The sequence below is a fragment of the Macaca thibetana genome, chromosome 9, assembly GCF_024542745.1.
Source record: "Macaca thibetana thibetana isolate TM-01 chromosome 9, ASM2454274v1, whole genome shotgun sequence".
NCBI lineage: Eukaryota > Metazoa > Chordata > Mammalia > Primates > Cercopithecidae > Macaca > Macaca thibetana.
The window spans coordinates 103,865,940-103,891,863 of record NC_065586.1 but is presented as its reverse complement, the minus strand read 5'-3'; the positions used below and the strand labels follow the sequence as shown (position 1 = coordinate 103,891,863).

General features: G+C 36.0%; 1 long non-coding RNA gene across 1 annotated transcript in view; it reads right to left on the bottom strand.

Moving 5' to 3' along the window:
- LOC126962356 (uncharacterized) overlaps positions 1 to 25,687 on the bottom strand; it is a 30,988-nt gene extending 5,301 nt beyond the window's left edge. Inside the window, exons 1-3 of the long non-coding RNA XR_007728667.1 lie at positions 25,620 to 25,687; positions 14,982 to 15,063; positions 85 to 144 (exon numbers count right to left, since the gene is read on the bottom strand). This is a non-coding gene — a long non-coding RNA (uncharacterized LOC126962356). The remainder of the gene's footprint in view (positions 1 to 84; positions 145 to 14,981; positions 15,064 to 25,619) is intronic.
- Between the last annotated feature and the right edge of the window lie 237 nt (positions 25,688 to 25,924).

Sequence of the window (25,924 nt, the reverse complement as noted above, 5' to 3'; positions counted from 1 at the left end):
AGTTTATTTCTCATTGGGATAAAATTTAACTTTGATGTTGCTAGTTTCAGAGATTTCCTGGGTAGAACTTCCAACAGTACTCACTCAGGGTTCTAGATTTTCTTCTTTCTACTGCACATCTTTTATAAGGCCTTCTGAAGTTACCTTGAAAGGAACAGAGAAAAGAATCATAAAATGAGTTTGCTTTATTGTTTAATTAGAAACAGGACTAGAAATACCTCTATTCCACAACTGTTCTATTGGCCAAAAATTGACACAAGATCGTGCAAAATGAAAAGAAAAGACCTGGAAAGGAACAACCGGTACCAGCCATTGCAAAAACATGCCAAAATGTAAAGACCATCGAGGCTAGGAAGAAACTACATCAACTAACAAGCAAAATAACCAGTTAATATCATAATGGCAGGATCAAGTTCACACATAACAATCTTAACCTTAAATGTAAATGGACTAAATGCTCCAATTAAGAGACACAGACTGGCAAACTGGATAAAGAGTCAAGACCCATCAGTCTGCTGTATTCAGGAGACCCATCTCACACGCAGAGACATACATAGGCTCAAAATAAAGGGATGGAGGAAGATTTACCAAGCAAATGGAGAACAAAAAAAAGCAGGGGTTGCAATACTAGTCTCTGATAAAACAGACTTTAAACCATCAAAGATCAAAAGAGACAAAGAAGGCCATTACATAATGGTAAAGGGATCAATTCAACAGGAAGAGCTAACTATCCTAAATATATATGCACCCAATACAGGAGCACCCAGATTCATAAAGCAAGTCCTTAGAGACTTACAAAGAGACTTAGACTCCCATACAATAATAATGGGAGACTTCAACACTCCACTGTCAACATTAGACAGATCAATGAGACAGAAAGTTAACAAGGATATCCAGGAATTGAACTCATCTCTGCAGCAAGCAGACCTAATAGACATCTATAGAACTCTCCACCCCAAATCAACAGAATATACATTCTTCTCAGCACCACATCGCACTTACTCCAAAATTGACCACATAATTGGAAGTAAAGCACTCCTCAGCAAATGTACAAGAACAGAAATTATAACAAACTGTCTCTCAGACCACAGTGCAATCAAACTAGAACTCAGGACTAAGAAACTCAATCAAAACCGCTCAACTACATGGAAACTGAACAACCTGCTCCTGAATGACTACTGGGTACATAACGAAACGAAGGCAGAAATAAAGAAGTTCTTTGAAACCAATGAGAACAAAGATACAACATACCAGAATCTCTGGGACACATTTAAAGCAGTGTGTAGAGGGAAATTTATAGCACTAAATGCCCACAAGAGAAAGCAGGAAAGATCTAAAATTGACACTCTAACATCGCAATTAAAAGAACTAGAGAAGCAAGAGCAAACACATTCGAAAGCTAGCAGAAGGCAAGAAATAACTAAGATCAGAGCAGAACTGAAGGAGATAGAGACACAAAAAACCCTCCAAAAAATCAATGAATCCAGGAGTTGGTTTTTTGAAAAGATCAACAAAATTGACAGACCACTAGCAAGACTAATAAAGAAGAAAAGAGAGAAGAATCAAATTGACGCAATAAAAAATGATAAAGGGGATATCACCACCGACCCCACATAAATACAAACTACCATCAGAGAATACTATAAACACCTCTACGCAAATAAACTGGAAAATCTAGAAGAAATGGATAATTTCCTGGACACTTACACTCTTCCAAGACTAAACCAGGAAGAAGTTGAATCCCTGAATAGACCAATAGCAGGCTCTGAAATTGAGGCAATAATTAATAGCCTACCAACCAAAAAAAGTCCAGGACCAGATGGATTCACAGCTGAATTCTACCAGAGGTACAAGGAGGAGCTGGTACCATTCCTTCTGAAACTATTCCAATCAATAGAAAAAGAGGGAATCCTCCCTAACTCATTTGATGAGGCCAACATCATCCTGATACCAAAGCCTGGCAGAGACACAACAAAAAAAGAGAATTTTAGACCAATATCCCTGATGAACATCGATGCAAAAATCCTCAATAAAATACTGGCAAACCGGATTCAGCAACACATCAAAAAGCTTATCCACCATGATCAAGTGGGCTTCATCCCTGGGATGCAAGGCTGGTTCAACATTCGCAAATCAATAAACATAATCCAGCATATAAACAGACCAAAGACAAGAACCACATGATTATCTCAATAGATGCAGAAAAGGCTTTTGACAAAATTCAACAGCCCTTCATGCTAAAAACGCTCAAGAAATTTGGTATTGATGGAACGTACCTCAAAATAATAAGAGCTATTTATGACAAACCCACAGCCAATATCATACTGAATGGGCAAAAACTGGAAAAATTCCCTTTGAAAACTGGCACAAGACAGGGATGCCCTCTCTCACCACTCCTATCCAACATAGTGTTGGAAGTTCTGGCTAGGGCAATTAGGCAAGAGAAAGAAATCAAGGGTATTCAGTTAGGAAAAGAAGAAGTCAAATTGTCCCTGTTTGCAGATGACATGATTGTATATTTAGAAAACCCCAGTGTCTCAGCCCAAAATCTCCTTAAGCTGATAAGCAACTTCAGCAAAGTCTCAGGATACAAAATTAATGTGCAAAAATCACAAGCATTCTTATACACCAGTAACAGACAAACAGAGAGCCAAATCAGGAATGAACTTCCATTCACTATTGCTTCAAAGAGAATAAAATACCTAGGAATCCAACTTACAAGGGATGTAAAGGACCTCTTCAAGGAGAACTACAAACCACTGCTCAGTGAAATAAAAGAGGACACAAACAAATGGAAGAACATACCATGCTCATGGATAGGAAGAATCAATATCGTGAAAATGGCCATACTGCCCAAGGTAATTTATAGATTCAATGCCATCCCCATCAAGCTACCAATGAGTTTCTTCACAGAATTGGAAAAAACTGCTTTAAAGTTCATATGGAACCAAAAAAGAGCCCGCATCTCCAAGACAATCCTAAGTCAAAAGAACAAAGCTGGAGGCATCATGCTACCTGACTTCAAACTATACTACAAGGCTACAGTAACCAAAACAGCATGGTACTGGTACCAAAACAGAGATATAGACCAATGGAACAGAACAGAGTCCTCAGAAATAATACCACACATCTACAGCCATCTGATCTTTGAAAAACCTGAGAGAAACAAGAAATGAGGAAAAGATTCCCTATTTAATAAATGGTGTTGGGAAAATTGGCTAGCCATAAGTAGAAAGCTGAAACTGGATCCTTTCCTTACTCCTTATACAAAAATTAATTCAAGATGGATTAGAGACTTAAATGTTAGACCTAATACCATAAAAATCCTAGAGGAAAACCTAGGTAGTACCATTCAGGACATAGGCATGGGCAAAGACTTCATGTCTAAAACACCAAAAGCAACAGCAGCAAAACCCAAAATTGACAAATGGGATCTCATTAAACTAAAGAGCTTCTGCACAGCAAAAGAAACTACCATCAGAGTGAACAGGCAACCTACAGAATGGGAGAAAATTTTTGCAATCTACTCATCTGACAAAGGGCTAATATCCAGAACCTACAAAGAACTCAAACAAATTTACAAGAAAAAAACAAACAACCCCATGAAAAAGTGGGCAAAGGATATGAACAGACATTTCTCAAAAGAAGACATTCATACAGCCAACAGGCACATGAAAAAATGCTCATCATCACTGGCCATCAGAGAAATGCAAATCAAAACCACAATGAGATACCATCTCACATCAGTTAGAATGGCAATCATTAAAAAGTCAGGAAACAACAGGTGCTGGAGAGGATGTGGAGAAATAGGAACACTTTTACACTGTTGGTGGGATTGTAAACTAGTTCAACCATTATGGAAAACAGTATGGCGATTCCTCAAGGATCTAGAACTAGATGTACCATATGACCCAGCCATCCCATTACTGGGTATATACCCAAAGGATTATAAATTATGCTGCTATAAAGACACATGCACACGTATGTTTATTGCGGCACTATTCACAATAGCAAAGACTTGGAATCAACCCAAATGTCCATCAGTGACAGACTGGATTAAGAAAATGTGGCACATATACACCATGGAATACTATGCAGCCATAAAAAAGGATGAGTTCGTGTCCTTTGTAGGGACATGGATGCAGCTGGAAACCATCACTGTTAGCAAACTATCACAAGAACAGAAAACCAAACACCGCATGTTCTCACTCATAGGTGGGAACTGAACAATGAGATCACTTGGACTCGGGAAGGGGAACATCACACACCGGGGGCTATCATGGGGAGGGGGGAGGGGGGAGGGGGGAGGGATTGCATTGGGAGTTATACCTGATGTAAATGGCGAGTTGATGGGTGCTGACGAGTTGATGGGTGCAGCACACCAACATGGCACAAGTATACATATGTAACAAACCTGCACGTTATGCACATGTACCCTAGAACTCAAAGTATAATAATAAAAATAAATAAATAAATAAATAAATAAGAAAAGAAAAGACCTCCTTTGTGATCATGAGTAAAATTAATTCACTTGGTAAAAAGTAAATTTTAAAGATCTATTGAGGGAAGTGAAGATTAAAATCCAAAACAAATGAAAACAAAAGACTGCTACCATTGGAAAGCTCCACTGAAGAAACAATTAAGAGTGGCCTTGCAGGATGCAGACTAAGAAAAAGTAGAATTGGTGGAATGAAAGGAGAAAGCATTCCAGGTGAGAAGACAGGCACAGCTAAAGGTGTGGAGGGAAGCCTCTACAGGAACAACTCCTGTTAAACAGCTGAGCACTATGAAAACTCAGACTCAGTACATACAACGCTAGCAACAAACAAAGGTCATTAAAACCACGTAGCAATGAATGCATGCATCCTTCTTTCTAGAAAACCTTGACATGGAAATAAGCCTATTGCTGGTGGGAGATTGGGATTTACTCCACTGCACCTGGTTATCAGATAAACAGATTCTTATACTTGAATTCAGTCCTTTTTCAAACTCCTACATCCACATAAGATGGTTGACTAATCTTGTTTAGAATGATGTTGGCAACGTTTTCTGACACTTTCCACCTGTTGCATTGTACTCTGAATCCTGGTTGTTTTTGCACAGTTTAGTCTTGCCTCCTTACCAAGACTATATACCATTCAAAAATAGAGACTTGAATAAATTCAAAGTCCTAAGCACAGTGTAGCAGACATAAGTCAGTGTTATGTAAACAACTATTATCTCTCAAGTCACGGGATGTTGTACAGATACCTGGCACTGCAGTTTTGTGCTCTGCACACAGGCTTCTAAACAGGAGCACAGCAAAATCCCCACATCTTATCTATATTTTTTATCTTTTCATCTTTTCTATTAGTCAGTGAAGGAACAAAAAGCTAAATTATTATATTCTGAGTCATGGAGCTCTCCTGGTCTCTGTAGTCCATTTTGTAAGGGATGAGGCAGAACTGAACGTTAATTAGTAAATGATTGATATCCACCTTGCCCTGTACATGCAACCACCAGTGACCTATATTTTGCTGAATATGTGGTATTCTGATACATTAAGATACATTATTCCTTCACTCCTTCTGACACATTTTCAGGTTGGATGCCATGTTGTCTTGTGTGGGTGCCCAAGCTTGGCTTAAAATTCTAGTGCTTTCTCTCTTCCAAGGGCTGAGGCATTTGGAGAAGGTGTAACTGCTTCCTGGGAATGCATTTGCCAAGTGTTAGAAGTTAAATAAGCAGAGAAATTTAAATGACATGTCATGTAAAACCCAATTCAGATCCAACTGGGGTGTCTCCAAGAAGCATCTTTAAATATAAATTTCTAATCTATGTTAAAATTACATCTTAAATTAAATGCTTATGGAGATGAATGGATCGCTCTATGACTCAAAATCATTTCCATGGACTGTTTCATACTTAATCTGAAACATGTTTTCTCTAAGATTCAAATGGGTAGGTTGACAGTCTTCTACTCTTCAGACAATTTCATTTTTAGGCTTCTGAATTTTTCTTAAATCAAAATCTATATTGCCTCAAGTGGGCAAATGATGTGTCCAGCTGAAAGCATATGAATTAAGTTTAGGGTTCTCGTGATAAAAATATGAGATGCAAGCTGTGTGCGGTGGCTCACATCTGTAATCTCAGCACTTCAGAAGGCCAAGGCAGGCGGATCACGATGTCAGGAGTTCGAGACCAGCCTGAATGACATGGTGAAACCCGTCTCTACTAAACACACACACACACACACACACACACACACACACACACATATACACAAATAGCCAGGCATGGTGGCACGCACCTGTAATGCCAGCTATTCGGGAGGCTGAGGCAGGAGAATCGTTTGAACCCAGGAGGCAGAGGTTGCAGTGAGCCGAGATCACACCACCACCGTACTCCACGCTGGGCAACAGAGTGGGACTCTGTCTCATATATATATGATGCAGACTGTGCATGTGATTTGTCTTCACTTCTGCAGGGTAGAAACATAGTGACTAAATAAGGTACCTTTGTGGTTTCAAGAAAGAAGATTTGATTGTTAGCTTAAGTAGGTGGGACTGAAGAGAAGCCTATAAATAAATATAGGGGCTATTATAGCAGTCAGGTAACCTTATTGTGTTTATTATCTTCTTTGCATTAAAGTAGATGACTGAAGAATTAGGCTAATGGAGACATTGAGCAATGGATGAGGAGAAATGGCAAGATAAGTTCAGGATTAGAATAAATATTGTTCAAGGGAAAAGAGAAACCAGTTAGGGGGTTGCCACAGCTGGCCTCTCAAGCTCTCTCTTTTCCCCTCTTTTTTTTTTTTATCTCTACCTTTGGTTAAAACAAAATAAGCAGAAAACCATTAGCTTGGGATTGTTTCTGTACCCAGAATCCTTACACAAATAAAGTGATATTTAACTTAAAGGCATTCCTTATAATGCATTAATTTTGAAAAAAATGAACAAATGAATTAAACTGACTTTCAGCCATTCACAAACAGCTATTAGTTGTATTACTAGAGGCTTTCCACTGGGCCATACACAAATAAAGCAAATGCCTCACTTTACTCAATCAAGTGATGTTCATACTTTGAATCTGCATTCAGTCTATAAAAGCCTGCTGCTCAGGCTGCTAAAGTGGAGAGCTCTGAACCTCTTCTGCTTTTGAGTACTGCCCGATTTGTGAACCTTTTAATGCTCAAGTGAACCCTGTTACATTTATTTTGCCTACAGGTTTTCTTTTAACATGTATGTATTTTTTCAGCATATATGGCTTCCTTTAGCTCATGATCATTTCATAGTCCAAACATTTGTGAACAGAGTAGCAGTTAGTTTCATTCACTCAATACATGCAAACAGAATAAGCCTTTGCCACCTAGTCAGAAAGACATTACGTCAAGAGTGCTTTGCTGAGGCAACAAGTTCTCCCCTGTTGTCATTCAACTATACTCAAGGCTGAGTATCACTGATGAGGATGACCATAGATGTAGAGATGAATAGAGATTTAATATATAATAGATAAATAGAGATAGATAAATCATAAATAGTGCTGCTGAAGATGATTATGACTACAATCAGCATGATAATGATAATGACAGTGATCATTCATTCTCATATTTTACTTTCTCTCTTTCAGGCTCTGTTTTAACTAAATGACATGGTTTCACTTATTGAACTTTCACAACCCTATGAAATTGATACTATTATCATCTTGTATTTTATAGAGAGAAGAGCCAAAAGTAGGTTAAATAATTTATTTTAATGCACAGTAGACATAAAAAATGCAGTAATATTAAAAACAACAAGTGAAAACAACAACGGCAACAACGAAAACAGCCCCAAACATGCAATAAACAAGGCTCAAGGAAAATAGCATCTACAAGCCATATTAATATCTGTGGTGTTTCCCCCAAAAGTAGTACCGATATTCAGTGAATCTTTTTTTGGAAGACTGAGTATTTGTAACCCATATCTAGCAGAGGGATGAAGATCCCAGTACCTTTGGTGATGATGCCGGAATGTGACTACTCTTGAGTTTTCCTCAGTGATATTTACCTATCAATGCAGAATATAATTCAAAATTAAGGATATTATGAGTTGAAGGGTTATATTCACTGATAAATGTGTCATTTAAATCTTAGTTATCATGCATGGATGGCTCAGACACTCATCTCTAATACGTTGTTCCATTTATAACTCACTCATTTGATAATCCTGCAGTAAAGGCTACATGCAGGCATTTAGAGAAGTTATACTTTTTCTAGCTTATATCTGGTTTCTATTCCAAGACCACAAGAGACAGACTCCCAAGAAGCGACACTTTTCAGGTTCCTGATTCCTCCAAAGTATAATTCATGTATATGTATATATACAAATTACTGTCTATATATCAATTTATATATGGTATACTTTATATTATCAACATATCTACTTTCCTGCAAATTTTTGTTCCTGTAGATTGGAACATTACAGATAAGGCTTGATCTTACAACTACAAATCTATCACCTTGACGTTAATATAGATTACATGTCAATATGAAATTTGGCAAGAATGGTGCCATCCAATAAATCTAATGAGAAGCATTACATTTTTCTCAATATACTAGCATTGTCAATTAGGTTTGATTGAAAAATGAGTTGTTCTCACTGGCACTAGAAGCAGTAGATCCCAAGTATTCATACATCAATAAATAGCTAATAACAGGCATTGTGTATGTCATTAAATAATCATAACAGTTATTCTTCCTTAATAGGACTGGAGTGCCTTGTATCCTGCAGCTGAGTAAATCACTGCACTTGATTGTTTCCTGTTTTATTCTAAAAAGCAAAGACTGTAAATAATGTGAGCTGTTAGCTGTCATACAACTCGTATCATTAGTAGAAGGAATATTTATAGAACCCTAAACAAACCTAATATGACAGAAAAAAGATGAAGAGAAGATACCAAAGACAAGATTAGTGGAAAAATAATAATAGAAAATAACAAGTAATATGCTAGATAAAATATAATAATAAACAACCTGTTTAGATAAGCATACTTACAAGCAAATAGTGTGTTAAGGCCAGGCCATTCACTTATACTTGGTTGGATGTTTTGGTGGAAAAATATGTCCTGAGTTCCACTATTGTAAATTGAAATTTGGTTGCTTTGCTGATGTAAAAAAAGTCTGTTCATCCCAGAATAAGAATAACATATTTAGTTCAGTATGAATAGTTCTACGAAATTGTATTCAGGTATAAGTGTTACTCAGCTGCTCATAACAAAGTATGGAAATATCATTAGCCTTAAGAAGAAGAAAGTTAAGTGCCAGTAGCACAGACTCACATTTATTGGAAATTCGGTCTTCTGGTATTTTTCTTTTCTGCCATTCACATCACATACCTTGCATTTCAAATGTGCCTCATGATTCAAGATGATTTTTTAAATGAAGGAAATCATGCCCATGTTCTAGACAGCATGAAATATGGGACAAAATGTGCTGACTCAACTCTTGTAAAAAGCTTTTCTGTAAATTATACAAATATCTTCTATTTACATTTCACTAGTCAAAATACTTAGCTTAAAGCAAGCTGGTAAATACAGCAGTAAAATAGGCATATGACTATATTTAATAAAATTAGTAACAGGTCTTTTCTAGCAATGGTTTAATTCATTGCTTGTGACTAATGTGCCCTCTTATAATTACTAAGTAATTTGAAGAAAAATATAAATAGATGAAAGAGAAAGAGAGAGAGAAAACATTGGAATGTACTGAAGACCTACTAAGTGAGGAGTTTTGTGGTTGAGATCTACGGGAGGAGAAAATGCAATGATGTCATGGATCTGAAACTGCTAAATTCCATTTCTGAAATCAGTGGCTGAGAAGCTGAATACAACTTCTGACGCTGTTGTAGGGATGATGTGATACCAAAAGGAAAAGCCCTGATAATACCTCAGCTTTTGGTCGTGACTGCAATAATGATACATCCATGGAGAAGGGAGCAGAGGAAATAGACAAGTCCTTAAATAAAATAAAGTCCACCTTTAAATCATCTCAATCCCTAGTAGAGATTAAGATGACCTGGAATTTCTAGTTCTGCTAGCACAGCTGCTTTTTAAAAAACGTAAGTAAAATTTATATGGAGGGAGATGGTTGTAGTAAATGCCTTGTATTATCTCTATAGGTTTTCACATTTAATGTCTGGATATGAAGAAATAAAACAACCAGTAAAGAAACCCATATGAGAGCACAAAGCATGAAAAAAAGCATGAGGGAAAAAAGTGACAGATAAAAGAGGCAGATCAACAGAGACTCCAACAATAGGCTAATTAGGCTTATGATGTTTTAATAAGAAAACGAACCTTAATGTGTTTATGAAATTATAAATAGTATTGTAAATTTCAGCTGGCAACAAAAACTAGAAGTAAAATAAAATAGAAATAAAAATGAAATAAAATTATCAAAATCATAATCAATAAATAGATGTGCTAACAGGTTAGACACAGACCACAAGAGACCTGGTGACTTGGAAGATAGAAATGCTGAAAGCATACTTCCTCCTAGTGACCTGGAAGACAGAAAAGCAGAAAACACACACGTAGATGCACATCAAGACAAAATTATAAAAATTGCAAAAAAGGAGCATAAAGCACATATGGAATTTATTATAAACTTCTAGTATGCATGGAATTGAAATCCAGAGAGGTGAGGGGACAGAAGAGGGAACAGAGATAGTGGTAGTAAATTTTCCCCAAACAGACGTAAGTCATCAAGGCTCATATTCAATAATAATATACTGATGTAGGAAAAATTCCCCAAAAATCCCCACAAGAACACCATGATTAAAGTCCAAAAGAAAGAAAACCTTACAAATAGACATATGAAAGTCCGTATTACGTTCAAGTGAGCCACAATGAGAGCTGCAGAGGAGAGGAAATAGGTGAATGATGTCTTTAATTAGTGAAAGGAATATGAATACTAATCTTAAATTGTCTATCCAAAACCATGCAAAAGAAAAAAATACATATATATTCCTTTAAAAAGCCAAAAATATTTTTAGTCAAACTCAGAAAAATTTTATTAGCAGATTTAAGCTAAAATCAAACCAAATAGCAAAAATAATAATGCCAACATCAAAAAAATTCCCAGGTAAGTATTCTTTCAGCAGAATAAAAAAGAGCCTAGGAGAAAGGTGGAATGTGTATGAAGGAAAGGAGAGTCAGATGAAAGTTACATGAATGAATCTAAATAAATATTGACAGTAACCACAAAAATGAAGATGTTGCAAGCTTTAATATATACACAAAATTAAAGTATAAAACAACAGTAATACTAAAGTCAGAAGAGAAATAGTGTTAAAGTGTTTGAAACATTTTGAATTGCCTGGAAGTCAATAAAGTATTAACTTTATTCATTAGATACATTATGCAATCTCTAGCATACCAGTACAACTATAAAATAATCTATAATAAGTTAATACAGAACAAAGTTAATAATAAAAATGTAAAAACTCAATCAACAAGAATTCAAAGAAGCAGAAAAAAGGGAACATGGACAGTCAGGTCAAATAGATAAGGAAAGGTAAGCTATTTTGATATTAATAATGAATAATCATATTTATAACAGTAGTCTAAATATTTCTAACTAGGGGGAAGCAAACAAAATGCCCTATTAGTTTTTTAAGGATGCCCTAACAAATTACTGCAAACCTTTTGGCTTAAAACGGCAGAAATGTATTCTGTTACAATTCTGGAGGCCCAAAGTGCAAATAAAGACATCAACAGAGCTCCAAATATTTCACAGCAGAACATATTCTTCATCTTACAGTCTCTGGTAGCTCTAGAAGCAGTTCCTTGGCTTGTGGCAACATAATTCCAATCTCTGTCTTCAACTTCATATGGCCTTCTCCTCCCTGTTTTCTACTCTTCTGTCCTCATAAAGACACTTGTTATTAGATTTAAGATCCACTTGGTTATTTGAAGATGTTCTCTTACAGAATCTTCAACTTACATACATCTGCAAGGATTTTTCTTTCCAAATAAAGTAATATTCATATGTACTGGGAATTAGAGTTGAGCATATCTTTGGGGGAACCAATATTACCTATCATATTTGTGGGACAAACTCACATATTTGCTGTTGCAATAGACCCTTAAATATAAAGTAGAAAGAAAAAGAATCAGAAAAGATGTCCTATACAAACACTAACCAAAAGAAATGCAGATTTTAAGACAAGGATCATTATTCTTGTCACGAGGAGTGATAATTTCATAATGATCAAATAGTTAATTCACCAGAAAATATAAAATTCTAAATGCATGTGCATCTAATATTGTAGCCTGAAAATATATGAAACAAAACTATAGAGAAATATCTAGGAAATGATACTATGATTACGGTACAAGACTTTAATACATCTCTCTCAGTATATGAGAGGGTAAAAAATAAATCACTAAAATACAGAACATTTGAAACACAAAATCACAAACTTGACATACCTGGACAAACTTAACAAGCACTGAACCCAAAAATTTCAGAATACAAATCACTTTCAAGACCATATAGGATGTTTAACTAAATGGACTATCTGTTAAGCCATTACCCAAATCATGACAAATATTCCATAATTGACATACTGAAGAGTGAGTTCTCTAGTTTGAAATTAATCACAAATACACTAACAGAAACTGGCAGAAGTTTGGAAATTAAGCAATATGTGTCTAAGCAATCCATAGATTAAAAAGATATTACGAATGAATATCATCATTGCAACAAAAAATATAACATTCAATAATTAAGAAATTCAGATAAAGCTATGAATAGATAAAATTTATATTTTTAAATATATACATTAAAAAATAAACCTGAGAAGTTAATCATTTAAGTGAAATAAGCACAAAAGGACAAATGCCACAAATGTGCTTATATGTGGAATCTAACAAAGTCAAATTCATAAAAGTAGAGAATAGGATGGTGACTACAAGAGGTATGGTGGGGTTGATGTGGAGGATTGGGGAGAACACACAAAGGAGGAATAAATTCACGAAATCTTTTGTATATTATGGTGACTATAGCTAATAATATATTTATACTTAAAATTGCAAAGAAAGTCGATGTTAAGTGTTCTCATCACAAAAAAAATGATGTCTATGAGGTACTATATATGCTAATTAGATTGACATAGCCATCTTTCAATCTGTACATATATTAAAGCATTATTTTGTACATGATAAATACAGGTGGCCCTCTGTATTTTTAGAGTGTGAATCTGCAATTTAACCAACCACAGTTTAAAAATATTCAAAAAAGTAATAATCATATTACAATAAAAACTAATAGCAATAAAGAACAATATAGTACAAAGAGTATTTACATAGCATTTACATCATATGAGGTATAATAAGTACTCCAGAGATAATTTAAAGTACACAGGAGGATGTGCATACATTATATAAAAATACTATGCCCTTTACATAAGGGACTTGAGCATCTACAGATTTTGTTATCTGAAGGGGATCCTATAATCAGTCTCTCAAGGATATAAAGTGGTGACTGTATATACAATTTTTATTTATCAATGAAAATTAGAATATATTTTAAAGGAAGGAAAACACTTAAAAAAAAACATGTATCATAAATTTAATAAAAATTCATCTAAAGAATTTTAGAAGTGACACCAAACTAATGCTCCCAGAAGGGCAGAAGGAAGAAAATAATAGTGATAAAAGCAGAAGTTGACAAATAAAGGAAATCAAATATATAATGGGGAAAATCAACAAATCCCAAGAGTAATTTCTTAAGACTAATAACATAGATTTAATAATATAGATTAATCCATGCCAAGACCTTGAGGCAGACAGACAGGCTATGAGAGGGGCCTCTAGCAGGTCAGGTGGTGAGTGGCAAGGCTGGAATTTGCCCCTTGGGGCGTTTCTGGAGCTTTCTTTGCATGACGAGTTGATTGCTTGCATCCATAAAGTGCTTTTTTTTTTTTTTTTTGCGGGGGGGGGTGTCATAATAATTGGATGCTTTATTGTATAAGAAAATGCCAAAATGTTTTCCAAGTGGTTACACCAATTTGTATTTCCAACAAAAATCTATGAGAGTTCTCATAGCTCCACATTCTTGCCAAGCATGTGGTACTCAGTCTTTTAAATTTCCACCATTCCAGAGAACGCGCAGTGATAACTCTGTGATTTTTATTTTCATTTTCTTGATGAGTAATGAAGTTGAGAACCCTTTCATGTGTATGTTTGTCATTGTTTCTTGGTGATGTGTCTGTTCAAATCTTTTGCCCATTTTAAAAACTGGGTTGTTTTCTTAGTTTTACCAATTTGTTAAGAGACCTTAAACATTCCGGATATAAGATTTTCTTCTACATTTTCTTCTAGCAGTTTTATAGTTTTAACTCTAATATTTAGATCTATGATTCACTTCAGGTTAAGTTTTTTTTTTTGTTATTTTTTTGTTTGTTTGTTTGTTTTTTTAATTATACTTTAAGTTCTAGGGTACATGTCCATAACGTGCAGGTTTGTTACATATGTATACTTGTGCCATGTTGGTGTGCTGCGACTTTGTTAGTTTTTTAAAGATGCCCTAACAAATTGCCACAAACTTCTTGGCTTAAAACAATAGAAATGCATTCTCTTGCAGTTCTGGGGGCCCAAAGTCCAAAATAAAGACATCAGCAGAGCTCCAAATGGTTCATGGGAGAACATACTCTTCATCTTACAGCTTCTGGTAGCTCTAGAGCAGTTCCTTGGCTTGTGCTTTTTGTTAATATGTCTCTAGGGGTCAGACTGATTTTGTTCTAGAGATCCCTGGGTCTTGCTGGTAATAGCATGGGGATCCACCAATTTGTTTTGCCACTGTCCTACACACAGACTTAGTTTCCATTCATAGGTCATTATTAAATGCTTCTTCCTAAGGCTTAAAAAAAAGAATGTTGAACTACACTCTCAATTTTCAATACTAAGATAAAATGCAAATGATTTCCATGCAAAGATAACCTGAATAAAAATTGTACTTCTTTCAGATTTTCCAGATCTGAATGTCTGCTTTAGGAGCAAAGTCTTTGCTCCTGGTGCAAGGCCTTGGGGCAATTCCAACTAGAAAGAAAATGCAAATAAAGTTTATCAGAGATTTATAATACTAGATATTCTAGATACAGAGACAGAGTGAAAAATGGGCAGATAGAGAAGTTGTCAGAAGAATCGCCGCCGGGAACCCTGCTAGTTGTGTTTCCTGGTCAAACCTGTTGAACTATGGCCGTAGACATAGATCCAAAGCTGACACCCTCTGTCTTGAAAGTTTCTTGAGTTTTCCTGGCCAAAGGAGTCCTAGCTCTATTGTGGGGAGCATGTAGAATATGAGATGAAATTTCAATTTTGTTCTAAATGTCAGGGGAAGTTACTGAGATTTCATTTAAAAGATCACAGCCTGTTGTGTAGAGGATGGATTTAGTGAACATGAGTGAAAGCAGGGTGACCAGTCCTAGGGATCTGTAGCAGTGTTCTGAGAGATAGCACCCATCCACTCCTGGGGAATCATTTTGGATAGAACTAGTGGATTTAAGTGACTCTGACTTGACAACTGCATTAGATATACCCCCATCCTCCCACCTCACCCACAACCCAGATTGCATTAATTAACCAGCCTCTCTTCTAATTAGCTTGGGGCAATTATTTTCCCTGTGAAAGCTGGTTTTGGGAAAACATTCTTCCTTTTCTCTTAAGAAGAGAGGAAGCTGAAAATCAAAAGTTATTATGTTTATGGCCAAAAGTAATATGAAAGACAGTGAAAATCTTTCAGCTATAAAAGTAATTACCTAAAATCAAAGGCATGAAAATGATGGCTGGCTCTTATAAGTGTGTTTTAGGTCATGCAAATCAGGTTAAAAGTTGCAATTAGAAATAGATTTTTTTCCCCCCGGGAGAGCTACATGCAATATTCAGCTGAAGAAATTTACTTCTCTTGGACTCGAGGCAACCATCCCTCCAAATTGTAATCTGTTCTTCTATATTACATGTAAGAATCGTTGCCGAGGTCAATATCTTGGTGATATAAATCGTCTCTTGTGCCTGATATGTGTCTTCTGTTAAGAATATTAGGCTGAAATAGTTTAATGGCAGATATTATGGAAGAAATTGTGCACCTTATTTCTGATTGCTGGAAAATTGGTGATTCTCATCCATCAAAAATTATTTTCTAACCTAATTTTTTCTTCAACTCTACTGTAGGGCTTTTAAGATTATTTTAAGAAGCATCTTTGCTGCTACATTTATCATGGGATGTGAAAGGACAAAGTTTTAACATCTTTTGTCTAGAGTCCTTGGTCATTTTTTATTGTAAGCCTTTGGGTTATATTTTGTTAGTGAAGTAAACTCTAGCGCAACTTTGAACAACTTCTAAGAATCATTCAGTTTTAGGATGGAGAAAGGCCTTTGTCATAGTCTTATTTTACAGCTTCTTATGTGTCCATCTGCAAAGCTCAGTAAAGTACTTTGTGAGTAGAGTATGCCTTCATCCAGTTATAAATAAATACCCACCAGCATCTATGTTCAGGTACTGTGTTAGGTTCTAGGCATACAATAATCCACAAAACAGACAGCATTCTTGCTCACAAGGAGCCTTCAGTTTAGTGTGAGCAAAGGGCCATTTATTCAAGCTTCTTTACTCTAGTGGGCCCCTGATAAGATGTAGGGCAAGTGCCAATGTCTGCACTGAAAATTCTATTTTATGTTGAATGTGAAAGTATGATGTTTCCTCTGAAGCTTTGGGCTTGCACACCTATTGCCTGTAGGCCTGGTGTCAAGATTTGTCTGTAAGACATTGGAATCTACATGGTCTTTAATGTTTTCTAAAATTGTGGTCTGTGGATTTTTATTTTGAGCTCTTACTCCCCATCAGACATTTCAGCATGTGTGTACATGCACACATGTATGTTACCTGTGCTTTTGTGTCTTTGCAGTGTCTCCTCAAAGCAGATTGGTGTGACCAATTTGTAAATGAGGAAATTAAGACTGAACATTCACTTGCCCTTGGCCAAACAACTGGCAACTTGTAGACCTAGGATTCAGGCTCAAGACTGTCTGCTTCAGCAGCCTGTACCCTGTGCCTGCGCCTACTCCAGCACATCCCCGTCTTTTTGGTTTGTACTCCTTTCAGCCCCCTTCCACTTAATCTTGTAGAACAGGGCAGTTCTTACCAGTTTCTCATTTTCATACTAAAAATTATTGGTGCTTTAACCTGTTGGTGCCTCAAGTTACTTTCTGTATTGTGTCTTTCTCCTTAAGAAAAAAAAAATGAATGGGAAGTTAAACTAAGGGTGGATACTCAACTTAGATTGTATATGTGGCTACTTGTATGTATATAATACTTGAAACTGTTCAAACTACAGGATGAAAATATACAAGCCCCAAAATTGAAAATTCAAACATTGTGCTATGAACTAAATTATGTACCCTCAAAATTCATAGTTCAAGCCATAACCCCTAATATGACTGGTTTAGATGATAAGACCTTTAAAGAGATACTTAAGATTAAATGAGGTCATAAGTATGGGATGCTGATGGGATTGATGTACCTGTAAGAAAAAGGAAGAAACCCTAGGGAATTCACACACATACAAAGGGCCATCTGAGGCACAGTGAAAAGTGAATATCTCCAAGTCAAAAATATCTCAAAGTTAATCTCATGAGAAATTGGACTAAACAATGTCTTTGATCTTGGGCTTTTAGCTTTCAAAACTCTGGAGAAATACATTTTTGCTGTTTATTCAGTCTGTGGTATTTTGTTATGACAGTCTTATCAGATTAATATACATAGTGACATTAAAAGAGGAAGAAAGAGGAAGGGAGGAGGAAATAGAGGAGGGAGAAGAAAAGGGGCAAGAGAAAGGAAGAAAGGATGACAGGGAGGAAGAGTGAGAAAAGAAAGCAAGAAGGAAGGGGAGGGGAAGGGAGGGGACAGGAGGAATAGGAGGGGAGAGGAGGAAGAAAAGAAAAGGAAGGAAAGAAGGAAGAAGAAAGAGAAAGAAGGGAGGAAGGAAGGAAAGAAAGAAAAAGAAAGAAAGAAAAGAAAAGAAGGAAGGAGAAAAGAAATAAGGAAAGGAAAGACTAGGGAAAAAAAAGTAAAGAAAATAACTGCCCATTAGAAAGATTTTAGAGGGAAGAAAGAAAAGATTTTTTTAAAGTTCAAAAGGGAGGAAATAAGTGGACAAAATAAAGATAAAATGTCTTGAAAAGCAGCCCAGTGGCTTTACAATAACTAGTGGTAAAATTCCCCTTTTTGCAACATTAATTAATGTCCTCTTCTGTGGGTCATTCAGTGAGTCAAGGTTCTTCCCTCAGATCAGGCACCCTACATGGGCTTCAGAAACACCCACTTCCCTCCCAATGCAACTGCCAAGAGACTGTCATATCCTAGATAGTTAACTTGTGCTTTCTCCCCCGATCATGAGAGGGAACACATATCTGGCTCTCAACAGTGGAAATGGCAGAAGAGCTTCCTTCTCTGTGTTCAGTTTAAGGGCCTTGTGGGGCTGAACATTCACTGTCTAGTTATCTGATAGACACTTTACCCCACAGAGGAGAAATCTCTCTTTCACTTGAACAACTATCAGCAGAATTTCCTTATAATCTTTGTAAGGCCCTGGGATGCTTCTCTGATTGGTCCAGTCTCCACTAGATACCATGGAGCCAATGGTTGAACATCAAAATGCTTATCTAATCGGGTGAGTAGAGGGGAGATCTGACATTTTCTGGCTCGCCAGACATCAGTTTTAGTATCTGTGGCCTGTCTCATAGGTCATTCCTCACCTACTGGTCATCATAGAACCCGTTTTATCCACTGACAATATTCCTATTTATATATTCCTGGTACTTTCCACCATACGTTCAAGCAAATTAATTATATCACTTTATTTTACAGGCAAAGTTGCATGTGGTAAAACACTTGTGGGCAAATTCATAAAAAACTCACAACCTTAATTTTCATAAGTGCCAGTTTCTTCACCTGTAAAACTGAGATAATAACAGGTACCTTGCAAGAATAGTATGAGGATTATATGCGCCAATGTGCTAAAGTACTTAGAAAAGTATCTGGTATATATAAGTTATTTAATAAATAGGAACTAACAATATTGCAATTATTCAAAATGGGCATCCAATTTATTACTTCTTAGGAGAATGATACTATTAGCAAGCTCTAAAACTGTAGGAAAGAGTGCCACCACTTCCACTATTCCTGGGGTGCTATTTCCAGGAAGGCTGACTGCTGACTTCCTCCCTGTCCACCAGACAAAGCCAACTGGCATCCTGGTGAAGACAGATCCCAATTCTTGTTCCCACTCCCCTCTTCTCTCTGTAAATAAGGAACAGAGCCACAATGTGGATCAATTAACTTTTGTTTTGCAATTTCAAGTGTGTGCTGGCTCCCTAACACAATCTCCTTTCAGGTGGACTTTTCACCAGACATGCTATTATCTTGTCTGGGGAATGCTGTAGATGTATACATTAAAAAACAAAAATCCCGAAGAGATGTTTTGAGTATACAAAAATGTAACTCCAGGAAGAATTTTATTCCTTCTTATAGCAGAACTCTCTCCTTGTTTCCCTGCTCTGGAGACACTTAGTGAATAATGTGTGTGAGCTCAGGAGTAATTGAGAATAATGGCAGTGTCAACTTTAGGACAAGTGATAAATCTTAGTTTGTTTATGACTTAGAATTTTTATTAATGTTTGATCAAAAGAACGCGTCTTAGTTGTAATTAAAATACGCTAGAGCAATTCTTTAGCTTCACAAATGAAGAAAGAGGCTTGCAAAGCAACTTCAGAAATTTCCTCCCAGGAGCCACAAAGTAAACTTTGATGAGAAGTAGCCAAACCACAGATTATTCTAGAGCATGTGTAATTTCAAGGATCTGCTATAGTATAATTTCATTTATTTTTAAATAGTCATATGTCCTGGCTGCCTACTGTCTACTGTGATGACACTGTCTCACTCACAGGGAAGTTGAGTGGAGATAGATATAAATACATAAGTGATTACAAAAATATGTGATAAGTACAAAAATAACATTCTATACTAAGCGCTATGGGAGCACAAGAGCTGTGATGCTTGAATGGGATCTTTTTAGAAAGGAAATAATGTGGCCTCAATCCAACAGATTTTGATTTAATTATCTTGTAGTAGGACCCAACTTAGGTATTTGTTTTTAAAGTTTCACTGGTATCTATGCGCAGCCCAGACTGAGAGGTACTGCACTAACAGGTATCAGTCCTGCTGAACTTCCTTATTCTTGGCAGTAGCAGCTTTACGATCTCTCTCAGGGAAAGAAGGCAATGAAAGTTTTTTATATTCTAGTTTTAGGATCTCATCATGAGAGAACAAGAGACTCAGCATCCTCTGCACCCTGCATGTGAACAGAGGAACAGCGATGCCCATTTGGCACAGGAATGGGAGGCAACTAAAATTAACCAGATATACTTGGAGACCAGGACTTTATTTCTCTGAATCTTAATTTCCCATTCTAAGAGGAAAGAATTAGACACTACTGACCTTCTATAAAAAAATCACAAGTACTGAAAATTCTTGAGAGAAAGAGACTGGGATGGTAATCCTCAAATTTAAGTGGTTATAAGAATCCTCAGATGGAACTTCTTATAATGCATATCCCTGGGCCTTATCCCCAGGGAACTTGTTTGAGTATGCTAAGAGCAGGGGATTATGTGCATAAATTGTATATTTTTCATAATCTAATTGGGTTACTTTTCTGTAGGGAACTTGAATATACTTTGAAAAAAATACCACAGTGGGGCTTGAAGAATCCCAGTTGGTGCCAAGAAGAAGGTTTTACAATTTTTTTAAGAAAATAAAAGGAGAAGAACAGAAGAGGAGAAGTCTTAGGTATGACCGAAGAGAAATTATCATGTGCCAAAGTATATTGTAGTTTAAAAACAGTGCTTTAGTGTTGGAAAGGATAACCAAGGTGATTTGGTCTAATGACATGTAGCAACATCAGTTAAGCCATCATAAATGAATAGCCATGTAGCCTGGCTGAATTCTCTCAGGGGATTCCCTACATCCCTTTTCCATTTCCGGTTGATTCTTGTTGTCTCTTCGCTGACCACATCCATCAATCTATACTTTTTGCCTTTTGGCTTTCAGCAACATTGAATAAGCCAGCTTGTTCCTGCTCACAGCCCTTTGTATATATTTGGTAATGGCTCTCTTGTCATTTGGCAAAACAGTCTTCCTTTCTCCCTGAAGAGGCCTCTTCCTCCAATTATTATTCTTTTAATAGTTTTCAGAGCATTCACCATCCTGTTCACATTACTCTGAAAACTGCAAGTCTCGGAAAGGGTCTTCCTAAATGTTTCCCGAAAAGCAGTATTACCCACATCTCCCGTCCTCTACCCCATGGACAACGAAAGCATTGCTTCCTGAAGTCACTTCCTGTTACTTTTTTCAATGTATTTACTGAATATTAGCAAATCAACTTGAATTAGATCTAGAAGAAATTGATGATTCCTTCCAATCACTGACCCACTTGGCAAGGAGTAAACTCATTGAAACAGAAACGAAATTGAATGCCTTAGAATCAGTTAACCAACTCTAATCTACCAGAAATCACTCTTAGAAGTGGTGCCTGAGAGTGCCTGAACTAATTCTGTAGATTCTTGTGCCTGATTCTGTAGATTCTTGGAGGCAGAAGGAGCAGAGAAATTATAAAGATTAAAGGTAGTAATCAGGGCTTTAATCCCACTCCACATCCAAAACCAAGTGTTTGGATTGTCATGTTCTGATTCCATAAAGCTTGGCTCATCACCACAGGTAGTAAATGGTCATTTTATGGAAGGTGCTATCTACTGGGTTGGCAAAACCAAAACCATAATTTCCTCCATCAATCTTTGATTTGCAAAGTTGATTTTTTAATACCAACTGGGGCAGAGTTTTTATATATCATGCACAAATAAGGCAGAAGCCTCTGTTCTTTAACAGGCCAAGAGGAAACCTGGCCCAGTGGCTCACACCTGTAATCCCAGCACTTTGGGAGGCCGAGGTGGGTGGATCACTTGAGGTGAGGAGTTCAAGACCAACCTGACCAATATGGTGAAACCTCATCTCTACTAAAATACCCAAAAATTAGCTGGGCGTGGTGGTGTGGGCCTGTAGTCCTAGCTACTCAGGAGGCTGAGAGAGGAGAATTGCTTGAACCCGGGAAGCAGAGGTTGCAGTGAGCCAAGATAATACCACTGCACTCCAGCCTAGGTGACAGGGTGAGACTCTGTCTTTAAAAAAAAAAAAAAAAAAAAAAAAGAGGCCAGGAGGAATGGAGGAGGGAAAGACAGAATGTCTGTTTCTACTCAAGTTTTATGCAGTAAGAAAAGGTGTTGTGGAACAAAAACTGGGAAATAAAATGGTCTAAAAATCTTCTAAGGGAAAATAAACAAAACATTTTATTCTCTGTGGAAATGTTAATGCTATTCAGTCAACTAAGGTGACTGGCAGTGGAGTGGGAGGTGAGTTATGGGCAAAGGATCAGAGAACTAGAAGATTGCACTACTCCATCTTTTAATAGTAAACCTTCTCCCAGACACGTATAACTCAGTAAGACATGGTCAAGTGTACACTCTTGCTCAAGGATCTATAATGATGCTTAACCCCCTTAGCACACAGTCCTCTGCAGGCTTTCTGCCTCATGAATTACCACCTCTCCATAACACGCAAATTCTCCATAATGAAGCTCCAAGGGACCATCCTCCAGAGTCAGGGCCGGAGACTCAGCAGTGTTAGCTGTCTGCTGTGCCCTGAACATGGTAGTCTCTTTCATAACCCAAGTCGTTATTCTTGCTGGCTCTTCAACAGCCAGATTTCTTCTGATCTCTTTCCGATGAAAATCTAATTATGTTTTAGCATCAACCACAATGCTATCTATGTCCATTAAACATTTCTTGATTTTTTTAAATGATTGCTATGATTTATAAAGCTTCAATTATATAGCAGGCATCACATTAAGTGATGAATACATTATTACTTATCTAATTCCCATAACTATCTCATAATATAAAACATTATTTTTTCTTATTTTGGGACTAAGACCAGAAACTTAGACAAGTTTTGTCTTCCTGTTAATGCCACAAAGATTGTAAGTAGATAACTTGGACTTTGGGCCCAGATCTGCACTTACCAGAATAAATATTCATGGTCCTCTGTCACCTTTCATTATTACTCTTGCCCTCTACTTATACTTCCTCAAATAATACTTATAAGTATACTATACTTATACTATACTGCTTATACTTCCTCAAATGTAAATGTGTCTCTACTGAGTACCTATTCCAACTTTGAATATAATTTGCTATTTTCAGATCTACTTTCATTGCTCTGCTGTAAACAGTTCTTTCTTATCCCCCCATCCTTTCTCTCAGTTGGAGGAAGAGCCATACCAGATAAAAATTTATTGAACTCAAAGTGAATGAAAAATGAATAAGACTTTTGCTTCTGGCTATGATGTACCTTGTATCAGAGTAACTCACATGAAAAGAAACACAAAAGGAAGTCATTTAGTGAGAAGGAATATAACCCCTGGTAAAAGATGAGGCAAAAATATATTTTAAAAGTATGATGTAAATAACCAGATATAAACAAACAGACACTGTTTAAAATAATAGCAATAATGGTTTTGGGGTTTTAATATACATTGTAGGTAAGGGTTGCAAAATCTTTGGTGTGGACGTGATAAAATAGTTTTTATTATATACTCTAATAAAAAGGAATAAATGTAAAACTGAACTTAAAAAATAAATAACATGCAAGCTATTAGAGGGCAAATGGATGATTTATAAAATTTGTAATTATTTCAAAAGAAGGCAAGACTATGAAAAAATAATACATGTGAACACATAGAACAAAGGATAAGATGCTAGATTTAAGTTAAAGCATATTTGTAATTTAATTAAAATAGACTAAATCCTCTCTCTAAAATAAGAATTGATAGGCTGGATTATAAAAAGAAGAAAGTAAACTAGCTAACCTATGATTATAAGAAACACCATTAAATATAAGGACACAGAAAATATAAAAATAAAAGGAATGTAAAGATTAAAAACGCACCAAGGAAATACTAACCAAGATGAAAGCCAGTGTTGCCCTACCACTATTGAAAAGGGAGATATTTATGGTTAGAAATATTTCCAGAGGTAAAGAGAACATTTCATGATTATAAAAGAGTCTACTCAACAGAAATATGCATCTATTCTAAACTTATGTTCCTTTTTTGTTTTCAAAACATGTGAAGTTTAGTGTATTTTACTGATGCATACAATTTGTTTAGATATGAAAATAGAAAACTGATGGAAAAGGATAAAAATTATGCCTACTGGGAATCACCGAAGCATATCTCAAAACAAAAAGGAATCACACAGAAGTAATCTAAATTTATCAGGAAGAATTTGGACTGGATGGGGTAAAGAATACATAATCAAGAAAGCCAAAAAAAATAACAATTTGTATAATGTATGCCCTTATTACTATGTCCTGAAATAACCTATAAAATGAAAGGTGGTGATTAGGTCAGTCATAGTATGTAATTTCTCTTTCTTTTGACTCTTTCAATGATATGATTATTCTTTTTATCATGTATGTGTAAAAAGCCTAATCATGAATGTTTGACATTAGAGATAGTTCATGTGGTATTATTTCCATTGATATAAATATGCCATTATGTATTCATACATATGCAATATTTATGTGCAGTTACATCTATACAAATGTGCGTAGAGTGCAACCAAATAAAGTATTAATGCTGACGTGTATAGGACAATAAAATGATCCCTGTTTGGAAGAGAGCTAAAAATTTGCCCAACCTTATATGAACCTGAAATCACCTATCTGTGACTACATGATAGGCATAATATGCAGATCTATGCAATCCTCAGCTTTATAAAAGTTCCTTTGGAATATGATGCTGTATTAAGATCATCTCTTAATAGTTTGTACTTTTTCTTAATATTCTTTTCTTTATTAATTATTAAATAGGTAATACACATTGATCAAAATTCAACAATATAGAAGTGAATACAGTGAATAGTGTGCTTCCCTTCCTCCCTATTTTGATCCCAGATAAATCAGTTATTCTCTTTGAAAGCAATGACTAATGTCTATTTAATTTCCAAAGGTATTCAGTACATTTAATAACATTTAGTAATTATATATAATATATATATAAAACAATGGATATATGTATATGTGTATGTGTATATGTATGTGTGTTTATATATCTCTCTTTTCTTTAGTCACATTGTTTTATAGCTGAATTTTTCACTTAAAACTACCACAGGGAGATTTATAAAATTGTCTTTTTACATGGCTATAGAATATTTCATTTTTTGAAGGTATCATAATTTATTGTACTTGTCTTCTTACATGGAAATTCATTTAGTTACTTTATTTTACAATTATAATTATGCAATGAATGTCCAAGCACATATATCATCTTGCTTCCACCCCACCCCAAGAAAATGAAAGTGCTTCTGTAGAATAACTACAATATTCAGAACGCTGGATTAAAAAGCCTTTTCAATTTTAACTTTCAAAGCTACAGCCAAATTGTCCTGTATGAAGACAATTCAAGTTGACAGTTCCACTAACAGTGACTTACCCTTATCAACGTTCTCAGCGTATTATTCTGGGAGAACTCCAGGAGAGTGGGAGAGAGGCACAAAAAGGCAGCCAGAAGTTTCTGAAAAGGCAAAGTTGCAACACTCACTATGACAAGTGGTGACTGACCACATCCTTGAGCTAACCTGATCAAGAAGGGATTCTCAGCATTGGAAATTCTATTAGGGTCCTCTTTCCTCCAGACAAATTATATGCAGCAGTCATTCTTTGAAACTACAAGACTTCAATAATATAAATTTTAGTGTTTGCCATTATTTCAAATAAAATCAGTGGAACAAGTATTAA